Source organism: Dasypus novemcinctus, chromosome X (assembly GCF_030445035.2).
Source record: "Dasypus novemcinctus isolate mDasNov1 chromosome X, mDasNov1.1.hap2, whole genome shotgun sequence".
NCBI lineage: Eukaryota > Metazoa > Chordata > Mammalia > Cingulata > Dasypodidae > Dasypus > Dasypus novemcinctus.
Window position 1 is genome coordinate 86,724,052 of NC_080704.1, and position 16,491 is coordinate 86,740,542.

The 16,491-nt window shown below is 43.3% G+C and overlaps 2 pseudogenes; one reads left to right on the top strand and one right to left on the bottom strand.

The window, feature by feature from the left end:
• Positions 1-1,332: 1,332 nt before the first annotated feature.
• On the bottom strand, positions 1,333-2,079 carry LOC101429230 (chromatin target of PRMT1 protein-like; annotated as a pseudogene).
• An 11,512-nt stretch (positions 2,080-13,591) lies between these two features.
• On the top strand, positions 13,592-16,026 carry LOC101430110 (cysteine-rich protein 2-binding protein-like; annotated as a pseudogene).
• The last annotated feature ends 465 nt before the right edge of the window (positions 16,027-16,491 follow it).

Genomic DNA, 16,491 nt, shown 5'->3' on the forward strand with positions numbered 1-16,491 from the left:
AGTTCTTCTGGGTATATACCTAGTAATGGTATTGCCAGGTCACATGACAAGTCTATATGCAACTTCCTTGGGAATGCCAAGCAGTCCTCCACAGTGGCTGTATCAGTCTACATTCCCACCAAAAGCAAATAAGCATTCCTATCTCTCCACATCCTCTCCAACACTTACAGATTTCTGACAGTTTAATAACGGTCAGTCTAATAGGTTTGAAATGATATCTCACATAGTTTTGATGTGCCTTTCCCTAATTGCTAGTGATGTTGAATGTCCATTTTTCAATGGGGTTGACTTTTTTTTTGAGAGGAAGATTTCTTGTTACAATGAACCAGAAATTCAAGATTTCACTGAAACAAACTGAGAGAATATGTTGAACTTGATTAAATCTTTAAGGGAAATAAAAAATGAGCCAAACAAGGTCAGTGGGTGGGAGAAGACCAAGAGGAATCAACATGAGGATAACAGCATTTCAGCATAGGTATCTTCTGGTTCTTCCCAGCAATTAAGTCTGTCATCGTTCTCCCATCTCTCTCCTTCCTGAAGCACTTGCAAACTCAGATGGTTTCTTCCTCCATACTGCAGTTGGCCAACCCAATAATACCCAATAATACCCTTTGGGCATGATACAAAGCCAAGAGGAAAGTTTATTAATTTCATTCAAAGGTAGAAAGTACGCACACCCAACCCAGCACACTGGTTTTCATCTATGTAGTTTCAACTCATGTAGTAGTAATTTTAACCAGATCAGAGCTGCTACCACCTGTAACCTGTTATGTGGCCCTGTAGTTAAGTCAAATGTTCCCAATTTGCTAGATGTAACATAGCAGAATGGATTTTTAAGCTTTGAGTTTTTTATACACTTCTAAGAAGACATTAAAGATGTAGAACAAAACTGTACCTAAGAAACTTAGACATTAGGGAGGCACATTAATCTTCCAATTACACTGATTGCAAAATGTACCCTAAATGGCTCTTTCTGGAGGCACAGAGATGAAGAGAGGAAATGTTAGAATGTCAGAGAATACGAGTGAAGGCAGGTGGGAAAAGGGTGTTCTAGCCACAAGGCCAACACATTCAAAGAGAAATCTGGGCAAAATAAAATAAAATTGTATAGATATATATAAAAAACCAAGTCAAAGGAAAAAAGAGTTCTATACAACACAGTATCAAAAAGTAAAAGGAACACACTAAATGCACAAACTGGTGGCAAGTCAGTCCATAGCCTGTTGTGATAGGTCCCTTCAGCATTAATCAAAGTTCTTTTCATCTGTTATTCAAGGTTATGTACAGATGCCATGACTTCAACAAGAGTCTCTCATGGGAGGGGGGAAGGCTTCAATCATTGGTTTCAGGATCTGTCTGAGCCATATAGGCATCCAACTGTGCATCCAGGTGTCCTTTCATTTTTGTCATGTTTGCATTCAACTGGCTATCCAGCTACACTTTGGTCAGTACAGGGTGAGCAAGGGCACCTCTCCCTCGGCCATGACCTCTGCCTCTGCCTACAAAGCCCCCTCTTCCCCAACCTGTCATGCCCCAACCTCTACCACCGATTCTGCCATGACCCATAGTCCATGCCCTTGGCCCCCTCTACCAGGACCTCCATGACCTCGAACACCACCTCCTCCTAAGCCCATTCAAGGAGCTACAGCTAGTCCACCTCGAAGCATGTTTTAACCTCAGAGTGAAATCCTGCCTTAAGTAGAGTTCTCGTGGATATCACCTATGTAGTACTCCTCTAGGCAAGACTTTCTGGATTATGGGCAGTCCTTATCCTCTGACTGCTCCCCTGGACAGGGTCCCTGTGGGTCAGCCTAACCATGCCTGGATGTTACTCTTACCCAGATGCTGCTTTAAGCTCTTCTGCTTAAGTTTTAATGCTGCCTGGACAGAGGGTATGTTCTCCAGCTGCTGGGTCAGTCTTCGGTTTCTGGCACTGGCTACCTGCTGTTGTTGCTGCATCGAAGCCTGAATATTCACAGGCATAAGCAGTTTGTTCTTCAACATATTAGTAAAGGACTCATTTAGAGACATCTTGGTCGTACTTTTTAGCACAACCTTCGGAGCTGATTGTGCAGCCATCTTCAAATCCCAAGAATTGAAAGAAACAGATACCAGTGCCTCCTCCCAGGGCTGCCACCACTGCTGGGTAGGCAGGCTGGGAACAGGTCCAACCTGAGTTGATGGTGGGGGAGCTCGGCTTAACTTGTTGGGCAATTGGTTTGGTACGTAAGCAGTAGGTTGCCAGTTTAGTTCGTTGTTAGTTAGCTGTTTAGATGGCCAGCCAGTCTGTTCGCCTGGCTTGCCTTTTCCTCCCTTTTGTGCTACAACAGCTGCCACCATGAGGTTGACTTTTATTATTGAGTTTTAAGAGTTTGTTAACAGATATGTGATTTGAAAATATTTTCTCACATTCTGTGGGTTGTCTTTTCATGTTCTTAATGGTGTTCTTTGAAATACAAAACTTTTTAACTTTGAGGAAATCCAATTTATCTATTTTTCTTTTGGTTATTGTGTTTTTGGTGTCATATCTAAGACACCATCGCTAATCCAAGATCACAAAATTGGCACATTTTTTTAAAGTTTTATAGTTTGAGCTCTTACATTGAAGACTTTTATCCTTTTTGAGTTCATACTTTCATATCATGCAGGGTAGCAGCAGTCCAATTTCATTCTTTTGCATGTAGATATCCCAATGCCCCAGTAACATCGGTTGAAAATATTATCTTTACCCATTGAATTTTTCAGTACCTTTATCAAAAACCAGGCTATAAACGTAAGAATTTGTTTTCAGAATCTAAGATCTATTCTATTGTTCTATATGCCTATCCTTATTACAGTATGACAGCATCTTTTTTTAAAAGATTTATTTTTATTCATTTCTTTCTCCTACCCCCCCCCCACCCCGTTGTCTGCTCTGTATGTAAATTTAGTATGCATTCCTCTGTGTCCACTTGCACTCTTGTCAGGCGGCACCAGGAATGTGTCTCTTTTTGTTGTCTCATCTTGCTGCATCAGCTCTCCATGTGTGCAGTGCCACTCCTGGGCAGGCTGCTCTCTTCACACCAGGTAGCTCTCCTTGTGGGGCACATTCCTTGCTCATGGGGCACCCCTACATGGGGGGGGGAACTCTTGCGTGGCACAACACTCCTTGTGTGTGGCAGCACTGCACATGGACCAGCTCACCACACGGACCAGGAGGCCCTGGATATCGAACCCTGGACCACTTACATGGTAGGCAGATGCTCTATCAGGTGAGCTACATCCACTTCCCACAGCATCTTGATTATTATAGATTTGCAATAATTTTTGAAATGGGGAAAGGGAGTCCTACACCTTTATTCTTTTTCAAGATTATTTTATCTGTTCTGAGTCCCTTGAATTTCCATATAAATTTTAGGATCTGCTTGTCAATTTATACAAAGAAGCCACCATGGGGTCTTAATAGAGACTTTCTTGAATCTCTTAATCATATTAGGAAGTACTGCCATCTTAACAGTATTAAGACTTACAATCCATGAATATAGGATGTCTTTCCATGTATTTAGGTCTATTTAAATTTCTTTTAATAGTCTTTAAGCCTCTACATCATTGTATTAGTCAGGGTTCTCTAGGGAAACAACTGACAGGAGATAATCTGTAAATAGTATGAGGTTTTATAAAGTTGTCTCACATGACCATCCAAATTCTGCAGGGCATGCTGCAAACCAGGGGTTCTAGTGAAGGTCCTTGATGAGTTCCAGGAGAAGCTGACTGTCTGAAGTAGAGATGGAATTTTCACTCTGAATGCTGAAATCACTTCTCCTTTTAAGGCCTTCAACTGATTGGATGAGATGTCACACATTGCTCACGGCAATCTCCTTAGTTGATTTACAATGTAGCCAACCTTCTTTGCAATCAACTCACAATTATTAAAGTCAATGAAATGCCCTTGTATTTCAGGTAGCCTAGTGTTTGCTTGACCAAACAACTGCACACCATTACCTAACCAAGTTGACACATTAACATAACCATCACAGGCCACCTCTTGTCAACTTGGCAGGCATACACATCACCTTACTGTCCTACATACAACCAGAAGGACACTAAATCCCTACAGAATAGTGTACAAGTCCTTGGGTAGCACTCACTCTTTTTTTGTCTTTATTTTTTTAATGTTACATTCAAAAGATATGAGGTCCCCATATACCCCGCACCCTCCTCACCCCACTCCTCCCCCCATAACAACAACCTCCTCAATCATCATGAGACATTTATTGCATTTGGTGAATACATCTCTGAGCACCACTGCACCTCATGGTCAATGGTCCACATCATAGCCCAGTGGGCCATGGGAGGACATACAATGTCTGGTAACTGTCTCTGCAGCATCACCCAGGACAACCCCAAGTCCCAAAAATGCCCCCACATCACATCTCTTCCTCCCACTCCCTACCCCCAGCAGCAACCATGGCCACATTCTCCACACCAAGGCCACATTTTCTTCAATTACTGATCACAATAGTTCATGAATAGAATATCAGTAAGTCCATTCTAATCCATAATCTATTCCTCCATCCTGTGGACCCTAGAATGGCTGTGTCCACTCCACATCTATATCAAGAGGGGGCTTAGATTCCACATGGATGCTGGATGCAATTCTCCTACTTTAAGTTGTAGGCACTCTTGGCTCCCTGGTATGGTGGTTGACCTTCTTCACCTCCATGTTAGCTGAGTGGGGTAAGTCCAATAAACCAGAGTGTGGGAGTTGCAAGTCTGTTGGGGCTCAAGGCCTGGCTATCACATGGTCAGTCCAGAGATTCAGGTCCCCTGGGTATACATTAAACCCCAGCACCAACTACAGCTCTGGTAAAAGTAACAGGAGAGACTTGTGGACAAAGATCACATCTGAGTCCAGTTCCATCACACAGAAAGACAAACTCCAAAGTAGGGCCAACTGAGATGGCACTGAACTCCATCTGCCATGACCATAGAAACTGTGGGTCTCTGTAGCCCTCAGATGAACCAATACCTGGGGTTGGGTTGTATCTACTTTATCTGTCTCTGGGACTCTGCTGAGATGTGCATAAGGGCAACCCCTCTGATAACCTCCTGGCTCTTTTTGGAGACTCACAGCCAAATAAACTCATTTGTCCTTTTCATTTCCCCCTTTTATTCAGGTCAAAAAGCATTTTTAACTCCTTGTATTATATGTAGACTGAGATATTCTGCTGGTCCGAGTTGATCCTTTTATTCAAGGTCATTTTCTGGTTACATCACCAGTTGGTACTTGGTAGTAATCCCTCAGCACCAGGGAGGCTCATTCCCGGGAGTCATGTCCCATGCTGGGGGGAAGGCAACACATTTACATGCTGAGCACTCACTCTTAAACTTCACATCCTTAAATATTACAACATGAGATTAATACTCCTTATGTTGTATGATAAGAGGAAAGGTTAGGGAAGAAAACAAAGATACTCATTTTATGTACATATACAAACATACTCATAATAATACAAGAAAAAATATTCATGACCATTGCAGTCTCCTTTCTGTAACCTGTCACGTGGTCAAAGTTTGTATTTATCACTACCTTCTTCCACTATCCATATCATGTTCCCTTTACCCTCAGTAAGAACCTCTAGCTGGCAATGGTTCTTTGCCTGGTGAGATGATCCAAACTTTCATTCCTGCAGATTCTGGGAAATTTTTAGACTTGATTGGACTGGGTTGTTGCAATTTTCCATTGACTTTAATCACAGGGCATGGTAGTGCTAAGAAACACCCTAGGGGATCTCCTGTATTCCAGGCAAAGTATTCTTTACCTCCATTATGTGGGTGTGATCCTATTTCTTCTTGATAATCAGGATCAATCACCCCAGCCAGTACAGAAATCCCATTCTTTATCTATTGATTCAGAAGCATGAAGAGCCCGAAGTGGCCAGGTGGCAGTTTAACTTCCAGTTGAATGGACCCCTTGTTGTGTTCCCTGGGCGAAGCACTCCAGACCTGCAAAACAGCAAAGATCAAGGTTGCAGGGACAGGAAGCAAAAAATTTCCTAGTGGATCACTAGGGGAATAATGAGTTGTGTCACTCCCATTTCCATTCCTTGATACCTGGACTCATGAATCCTGGCTATGGGAGAAAGAGCACCATAGAGTGGACACTGATTCAGAGCATACACCGCCTCCTGAAGAACATTGCTCCAGCCCTGCAAGGTATTGCCACCTAGTTGGCACTATAATTGAGTCTTCAAAAGGCTGTTCCACAATTCTATCAATCCAGCTGTTTCAGGGAGAAGGGGAACATGATCAGACCAGTGAATTCTATGAGTATGTGCCCATTTCTAATCATTATTTCCTGGGAATGCGTTCTTTGATTAGAAAAAATGCTGTGTGGAATGGCATGGTGGTGGATAAGACATTTGGTAAGTTTACAGATGGTAGTTTTGGAAGAAGTATTGCATGCAGGGAAGACAAACCCATACCCAGAGTATGTGTCTATTCCAGTTAGAACAAATTGCTGCCCCTTCCAAGATGGAATTGGTGCAATGTAATCAACCTGCCACCAGGTAACAGGCTGATCACCTCAGGGAATTGTGCTATATCAGGGGCTGAGTGTGGCTCTATGCTGCTGGTAGACTGGGCACTCAACAGTGGTTGTAGCCAAGTCAGTCTTGGTGAGTATAAGTCCATGTTGCTGAGCCCATGCATAACCTCCATTCTTACCACCATGGCCACTTTGTTCATGAGCACATTGGGCAATGACAGGAGTGGCTAAGGAAAGAGACTGAGTGTGAGTCAAAGAGCTGGTGATCTTATCCACTTGATTATTAAAATCTTCCTCTGCTGAAGTCACCCTCTGGTGAGCATCCACATAGGGCACAAATATTTTCATGTTTTTGCTCACTCAGCTCTATCCATATAACTCTTCCCCAGAACTCTTTGTCATCAATTTTTCAATCATGTTCATTCCAAGTCCCTGACCATCCACCCAACCATTGGAAACAGCCCATGAATCAGTGTACAAATGCACCTCCAGCCATTTCTCCTTCCAAGCAAACTGAATAACCAGGTGCACTGCTCAAAGTTCTGCCCACTCAGAGGATTTGCCACTATCCTGCAGGAACATCCTAGAAAGGGGCTGCAGTGCTGCAGTTGTTCATTTTCAGGAGGTACCTGTATATGATGCAGACCCATCTGTAAATCAGGTCCAATTTTCTCTTTCTTAATCAACTGATTGAAAGGAACTCCCCAAGAAGTCATAGCTGTGGGCTGAGAAAGAGAAGGTAATGTGGCAGGAGTGGTGAATATGGGCATTTTGGCCACTTTCTCATATAACTTGTGCCTTCAGGACCCTCTTGAGCACTATCTCATATATACCACTTCCATTTTATGATGGAGTGCTGCTGTGCATGCCCAACTTTACGGTTTCGTGGGTCAGACAATACCCAGCTCATGGTAAGCAAGTCAGATATCATGGTAATTTGTGGCCCATGGTTAAGTATTCAGTCTCTACTAAGGTTCAGTAGCAGGCTAAAAGCTGTTTCTCAGAAGAAGAGTAGTTATCTGCAGAGCTAAACTCCGAAATCTGGGTTGTGATTCTCCTGTAGGGGCCTGCCAAAGACTCCAGATGGAATCTCTATTTGTCAATGACACTTCCATAACCTTTTTTTAAATTTCTCTCCCCTTTCCCCCCACCCCATTTTCTGCTCTCTGTGTCCATTCACTGTGTGTTCTTCTGTGTCCACTCACATTCTTGTCAGTAGCACCAGGAATCTGTGTCTCTTTTTGTTGCATCATCTTGCTATGTCAGCTCTCCATGTGTTCACTGCTACTCCTGTACCAGCTGTGCTTTTTTGGCATAGGGTGGCTCTCCTTGCAGGGGTGCACTCCTTGCACATGGGGCTCCCCTACATGGGGATCACCCCTGCATCGCATGGCACTCCTTGCAAACATCAGTACTGCTCATGTGCCCGCCCACCACATGGGTCAGAGGACCCTGGATTTGAACACTGGACCTCCCATATAGTAGGTGGATGCTCTATCAGGTGAGCCAAATCCACTTCCCTCCATCACCATTTTATTTGCTGGATCATATGGCCAGTGGCAGTACAGCTTGCACAGCAGCCTGGACTTGTTGCAGAATCTCCTCTTATTCCATTTCCCATCAAAACTAGCAGCTTTTCTGATCACTCAGTTAATGGGCCAAGTGGCACACCTGAACAAGGACTATGTTTTCTCCAAAATCTGAAGAAACCAACTAAGCATTGTATCTCATTTTTGGTCATAGGAGCGAGCAGATGCAACAGCTTATCCTTCACTTTAGAAGGGATGTCTTGACATGCCCCACACTACTGTATGCCTAGAAATTTCACCAAGGTGTAAGTCCCCTGGATTTTGGTTGAATTTATCTCCCATCCTCTCTCACACAAATGCCTTACCAATAGGTCTCACATAACTGCTACTTCTTGCTCACTAAGTCCAATCAGCATAATATCATCAATAAAATGGACCAGTGTGATGGCTTATGGGAAGGAGAGTTGATCAAGGTCCCTGCAGACAATATTATGACATAGGGCTGGAGAGTTGATATGCCCATGAGGTAGGAGAGTGAAGGTATATTGCTAGCCTTGCCAACTGGAAGCAAACTGTTTCTGGTTGTCCTTACTAAAGGCACTTGAGAAAAAAGCATTTTCCAGATCAAAAGTTCCATACCTGGTACCAGCTGATTTGTTTGAGCAATGATACCACATTTGGGAAAGCATCTACAATTGGAGTCACCACCTGGTTAAGTATATGATAATGTACTATCATCCTCCAAGATCCATCTGTTTTCTACACAGGCCAATAGGAGAGTTGAATGGCGATGTGGTGGGAATCACCATACTTGCATCCTTCAAATCTTTGATGGTGTCACTGATCTCTGCAATCCCACCAAGAATCTGGTATTGCTTTGGATTTACTATTTTGTTAGGTAGGGGCAGTTCTAGTGGCTTCCACTTAACCTTTCCTACCATAATAGCCCTCACTCCACAAGTCAGGGATCCATTGTGGTGATTCTGCCAGTTACTGCGTATGTATATTCCAATTATACATTCTGGAACTGGAGAAACAACCACAGGATGTGTCCATGGACATATTGGTCTCACTGTGAGGTGGATCTGAGCTAAAACTCCATTGATCACCTGACCTCTATAAGCACTACTCTGATTGGTGGACCATAGTGGCATTTTAGTTCTCCTGGAATTAATGTCACTTCTGAACCAATGTCAAATAAGCCTCAAAATGTCTTATCATTTCCTTTTCCCCAGTACACAGTTACCCTGGTAAAAGGCCAGAGGTCGTTTCTGGGAAAGTTGGAAGGAGGATTAACAGTATAAATTTTTGGCAGTGTAACAGGATCCTTTCTCTTGGTACCTGTCCTTCCTCTCATTCAAAGGGCTCTGGGTCTGTAAAATGTGTCAAGCCTGGGAATTGATTAGGGGGCTGTGATTCTCTGTTTCCATAATTCAAATTATGGTTTTGTTCATTCAAACTAGAACTCCTCTGCTTATACAGATCAAGTAGGAATTTAGTAGACTGCCATCTATTTTCTTCTAGGTACCCCATGATCTATTAGACAATGCCATAGGTCTATGCATCTCAGAATCTTTTGATTGGTGCTTTGAGTCTGTCTTTCATTGTGGTAACCTTGCCCACCTTGTCTTTGGCAGTTAAGTGTTGCATCTGCCAGCCCGGGATCTTATCATCCCCATAGTGTTTAAGGATTCTATTCCCATGACAGCAGTTCCCACAGTAATATCTGACCTACAGAGAACAACCACAGAGATTTTCAGGGGAGATTGAGTTAGACTCCCAAATTGATTCCTCACAGTCTTGGTTAAAAGTGTGTCCTCTGGACATTCCTGGAATGGTTGGGCAGGTCTTAAATGGTGAATCCATTCTAGCATTCCAATCCCTCTAAGTCTTTGGATCCCTTCATCTACAGAACACCAGCATAAATTGGACATCTTGATCTCAGACTGAAGGTCATCTTTTAGTCCATGTTTCAGCCAGCCACCTGAACAAACTGTTAGAGGCTTTTTGAACCCCTTGAGCTACAACACTAAATCAAGAACAATGCTTACTGGGCTCATATCAATAAATTCAGCCTGATACAACTTTATATTCCTTCAACAATTACCCTATACCCTTAATATCTATTCCCATACATATTCCCCTGGTTTCTGTCTATATAAATTGGAAAATTCATGCAGTTCTTTTAGAGTATAGCATACTTCTTCATGGGTCTCACTTTGTATTTCACCTTTGGGGGCTTGTAATTTTAGTCTGGTTATAGGTCTGGAAGAGAAGAGTGATGGTGAGGGGTGGGTAAGGAGAATAATTAGAAATGTTTTGCAATCTACTGACATCAGGCTTTCTTTGGCAGATTCATCTGGTAAGACAGGATTAATCTCTTCAGGCAAGGGTAGGATGGTAGACTCCTCAGGGTAGGGAAGAGGTTGAGTGATGATTTCTCCAGGGCAGGGAAGGCTAGAATTTGAACAGTGCAGGCTTGAGTTTGGGCAATACCCACCTCAGGGAAGAGAGGAGATCCAGACTCCCTGGGGCAGGCTGGAAGCTGGATGAGGCAAGCTTGACTTTGGGTGTTCTCCACAGGATTGACCATGACAGATTTATCTGGAAAAGTCTCAGCAGAATGTAGGGTGTCAGTGTCCCCACTGATACCATCATCAACTCATATGTCTCCATCCCAATCCTCAGGGTTCTACACCTTTCCAATAAATGCCTTCTCTTTAACAGCAGACACCCTGCAAGATTGAGATTTTCATTTCTATTATAACTCTGCTACACATACAATGAGACTCTGAGTCTGGTTTTCAGAGATCTCAGTCTGTGGCTGCATGAAACAAGATTTTATTTCAGAGCACATATAGAAACTTTCACATCATTTATGCAGTGTTTAAGTTGCAAATTTGAAGCCTTTAGCTCATCTTTTCTTTTGTGACTGCATCTAGCATATTTAGGAAGAGCTAGCCAACATTATTGTAACTTTTAACTCCACAAAACTCGGTTAATGTGTTAAAAACACTCTTACCCAGATCCTTGCCCCTTATAAGCATAGAAGTAGTCATATCTGGGGTGATATCATGCATATCTCTATTGCAAGCTTATACCATGGACTGTCAATGTCCTCTTGATTATTGGAAATAGAGTTATTAGTGCCCTTGAATCTAATCAGAATAGAGAGCCTATTGTAAAAATCCCAGAACCAGTTCAGAAATCCCATTTTTAATATTATGTTTCTCAAGAACCATTCCCAGTACCAAGCTATACTAGTTAGGGTTATCTAAGGAAACAGAATCAACAGGAGATATCTGTAAATAGCATGAGATTTTATAAAATTGTCTCATGCAACTGTGGGGATGCACAAGTCCAAATTCTGCAGGGAAGGCTGCAAACCAGTGGCCCCAATGAAGGTCCTTGATAAGTTCCAGGAGATGCTAGCTGTCCAAAGTAGAGATGGGAATTCTCTCTCTGAATGCTGAAATTACTTCCCCTTTTAAGGCCTTCAGCTGATTGGATGAGCCATTACTCATTGTTGATGGCAATCTCCTTAGTTGATTTTCAATATAACCAGCCATCTATGCAATCATCTCACTGATGATTAAAGTCCATGATATGCCCTTGTATTACAATTGGGCACCATTACCTGGCTGAGTTGACATTACATTAACCATTACAATCATCATTCTTCCTTCCACCATTATCAGAGAGTGCAACTCCCTCTTGGAAAACAATCCTTTCATTGTTCCTTGATCGTAACTGCACCACAGAGCCCTTGTCATTTCAACAAGTTCAAGTGTCTATGATTCTGGAAGGACTTCCTAAACCTACAAGTAAAGGATAAAACTCTAAGGAAATATCAAAAAGTTTATAAACTCCTATATATAAAAAATATTTCATAAAATGAAAAGGTAAGATTATTATTCTTAAGAAACTAAATAGGGAAGCAGACTTGGCTCAGTAGATAGGGCATCTGCCTACCACATGGGAGGTCCATGGTTCAAACTCTGGGCCTCCATGACGTGTGGAGTTGGCCCATGTGCAATGCTGATGTGCACAAGGAATGCTGTGCCACACAGGGGGGTCCCCCGTGTAGGGAAGCCCCACACACAAGAAGTGCACCCCATAAGGAGAGCTGCCCAGCGTGAAAGAAAGTGCAGCCTGCCCAAGAATGGCACTGCACACACGGAGAGCTGGCACAACAAGATGACACAACAAAAAGAAACACAGATTCCTGGTGCCACTGATAAGGATAGATAGTGGTAACAGAAGAACACACAGCAAATGGACACAGAGAGCAGACAACTGGAGGGGGAGAAGGGGAAAGAAAAAAATACAAAATAAATAAATTTTTAAAAAATAAAATAAAATAAATATAGGACCTATAGAAATCTATAGTAAAAGTACCAAGACCCTAGTAGGAAATGAGCAAAGAATATAAGTAGACAATTGACAAAAATGTACAACTGGTTTACAAACATGAGGAAAATACTTCAATCTCAAAAGTAATTAATAAGAGAAGATACAGAAGCAAGAAGCTGAAAACAGCACAACTCAGAAGGGAAGGAAGTTACTAGCAGATGTCACCATGTGCCTTGCCATGTGGCAGAGGTGTCAAGGATTGCTGGCAGTCAGTCTTTGTGAAGAAAGAATTGCCTTGATGATATCTTGATTTGGACATTCTCACTGGCCTAAAACTAGATCCTCCAAAGAGGAGCTATGATAAGTAATACCTTAAGCCACCTAAAGCTCCAAAGGACATGAATAGATGCATTGAAACTAAATCAGGGAAGTGGATATGGCTCAGGTGACTGGGCTCCCACCTACCACTTGGGAGGTCACTGGTTCAGATCCTGGGGCCTCCTAATGAAAAGAGCAAGCTGGCACAATGGGCAGGCATGGCAAGCTGACCCAACAAGGGACACAAGAAGAAAAACATAATGAGGCCTTGGGCCTGGGGCCGGCGGGACCAGGCCAGCCAGTGCAGGGATGTTGAGGTCCTCAAAGGTGGTACTGGGCCTCTCAGTGCTGCTGAGGGTGACCACTGTGGCCGGCGTGCATCTGAAGCAGCAGTAGGACCGGAAGAGACTTCATGATGGAGTGATCAGAGACATTGAGAGGCAAACTCGGAAAAAAGAAAACATCCGTCTTTTAAGAGAACAAATTATTTTGACAGAGCAACTTGAAGCAGAAAGAAAGAAGATGGTATTGACAAAAGGATCTCAAAAAACATGACTTGAAATGAATGTTAAATATTGAGGGGACAAAAGTTATTGAAAATGTGCGTGTATTGTTGATGAGTAGCTTAGTGGAATCATCAGCCTTTCTTTTGTCACTGTCCTTTTACACTTGATCCAATAAAGGACAGTGGAGCAGATATTCTAAATTACTTCTTTAAAAGTCCCACATGTCTGAATAAAGAAGTTTGAGTTGGTGCTCTTCCAAAGAGTTCTGTTTGTGAGATCAAGGGTCAAAGCCCCTTGAAGCATGGTTGTCCAGAGTTTGAGATTGGTACCAGGAAGGGCTTCTGAACCCATGCGAAGGGATGGAGAGTAACATCCACCTGAGTAGTTTGATAAGTCGGCGATAATGAAGCCACAAGAACCCCTACTTCAGAAGGGCTGGAGGAGGGCAAAGTGGAGGAGGAGACCTTCCTGACTGTCAAATCGGAGGACCAGGCCTCCGTGGACTTGTCTCATGATCACAGCGGGGATTCCCTCAACAGTGATAAAGGGGACATATTGTGGATGGAGGAACAGCTGTCCTACTTCTGTGACAAGTGCCAGAAATGGATACTGGTCAATCAGCTGAGAGAACAGCTCAGTTACCTTAAGAGTGATAACTTTTTTAGATTCATTTGTTCCAATTGCTCAGAAGATGGCAAGAAGCAGTTTGAAAGGCTGAAGCTGACATGGCAGCAAGTTGTCATGTTGGCAATGTACAACTTGTCTCTGGAAGGAAGTGGGTGCCAAGGTTACTTTAGGAGGAAAAAAAGATATCCGTGCTTTAATTGAGAAGCATTAGACTTTTTTACTAGGGAATAGGAAAAAAGACTTCAAACTGGTGGAGCACTGTAGCGGGTTGCCTCAGTATGGGAAGTCCTATGTACTTCTGCTCAGGTGCTCAGGAATTTGGAGAACCAGGATGGTGGAAACTTGTTCACCATAAGCCCCCGACAATGAAATCTGAAGCAGAGAAGCTGCCTCTACTTTAAAAGTAAAAGCCTCAAAACCAACTTTAGATCCCATCATTACTGTTGAGGGACTTAGGAAATGGGTGAGCTGGAATCCTATGTAATCTGCCATGGAATTCAAAGAGAAAAGGTCTCAAACTCAGGAAGTGAAAGACATTAGAAGAGCCCAGAAGGAAGGGGCTGGCTTTCTTGACAGGAGCACTTGTTCTATCCCCATAACATTCATAAGCCAAGGCCGCAGGCCAGACATGATTCCTAAAAAAGGAGAAGTGATTGACTTCTCCTCCTTGAGCTCCTCCGATTGCTGGCCACTCACCAGCCCCTCTCCTTATCCATCTCTGGACTTCTCTGCCCCTGGAACACCAGCCTCTCATTCAGCCACTCCCAACTTGCTTTCAGAAGCAGATCTTATTCCCAATGTGATACCACCACAAGCCTTGTTTCATGATGATGATGAGGTGGAAGGCGATGGAGTCATAGACCCTGGGATGGAGTATGTCTCACCCCCTGCTGGTGCAGAAGCTTCTGGGACAATGGTCAGGGGCAGAAAGAAGGTCAGGGCCCCGACCAGATAAAGCAGGAGGTGGAGAGTGAGGAGGAAAAACCCGACAGGATGGACATTGACAGTGAGGACTCAGATTCAAACACATCTTTGCAAGCAAGGACTCGAGAAAAGAGGAAACCTCAACTAGAGAAGGATATGAAACGTAAAGGTCCCAAGAATATGCCCGTGAGCATCTGAGGAAAAGCTGCTCCTGAAGAGGCTGGAAGCTTGTCCCGGTGCTGTTGCTATGACGCAGAAAGCTCGGAGACTGAAGCATAAACTGATTGTCAGACAAGTGAAAAGAGATTGAGGATTACCACTTTTTGAGTTGGATCAGGTCGTTAATGCTGCTCTTCTGTTGGTTGACGGGATTTATGGAGCCAAAGTTTCCAGGATTTCAGCCGGACAAGCCACATGCAGAACCACCTGCCAGGACTTCAGAATCCTTGACCACTACAGACTGCCTTGTCATCCAGGAAAGGATTTCGGCACCAGACCACTAAATTTTTGAATCGTTTGATGGGATCAGAAGATATGGCTGTGGACCAAAGTATTGTCAGCACTTATACGTCTCGGATCTTGAAACTTTATATCAGGCATGATTACGAAACAAAATCACCCAAACTACAGCTCCTGTCACAGATCCGTTCCCACTTGCACAAGAGTGAGCCTCAGTGGATGCCTGAGCCAAATGCACATCTCAATTACCATGATGATCAGCCAAACCACATCCCAATGATAAACTCTATGTGTCATGAGTTTTTCTGGCCTGATGAAGAAGCCAGCTATTAAGGTAATAAACAGTATTTTTGTTTGTTTCTCTTCCCTGTATGTCTCTGTTTCCAGAATAAGATTCATCCTGTTTTGCTTCTACATATGTTTAGATACCAGGCCTTGACCTGTCTAAGTGCCTGCAGTATCCTGACTTCAGTGTTGTCCTTTATAAAAAAGTCATAACTGCCTTCAGTTTCATGGTCCCTGACATGAAATACAATGAAGCTTACATTTCATTTGTTTGTCCATCCCGAATGGAGAAGAGCAGGGATCACGACTTTCTTGATTTATCATCTGATTCAGACCTGAGGCAAGGATGTAACCTTTCACATCTTGGCAAGCAACCCCGCTATGCTGCTGTACCAGAAATCTGGATTCAAGACTGAAGAATATGTCTTAGATTTTTATGATAAATATTACCTCTGGAGAGTAAGGAGTGTGTAAACACGCTTTCTTTCTGAGGCTCTGACGCTGATGGCGATTCTGGCTCTTTCACAGAGAAACACACACACTGTGAGAGAACAGGTCCTTGCAGAGACCTTAGGCAGTTCTTCACATCACCGTTGGTTCTGATCCTGTCTGCGATTAGAGTCCTTCAGCCTCTGAACTGAGGGAAGAAAAGCAGTGGGCAGTGGAGTGAGTAGAAAGCAGACCTCCATTAAAATAACGCTGCAGGGAGTTCCTTCAGCCAATGTCTTGGGACTCCGCAGTTAAGCAGAATGGAGCAATGCAGCTTCTCTTCCATCTGACCGTTTGGAAGCGTAAAAGAGGTCTCCATTGCTACGCTTGGTGAGAGGCTCTGTCCTGATTTAAAGGGTTCCCTAGAGGCCCTCTCCTACAGAAGTGGTCCTATGTCCTTGGGCTGATGAGAGTTGATTATGAGATGATGACATAAAGGGATTCCAGCCTTTTCCCAGCCCTGGAAACTGTGTTG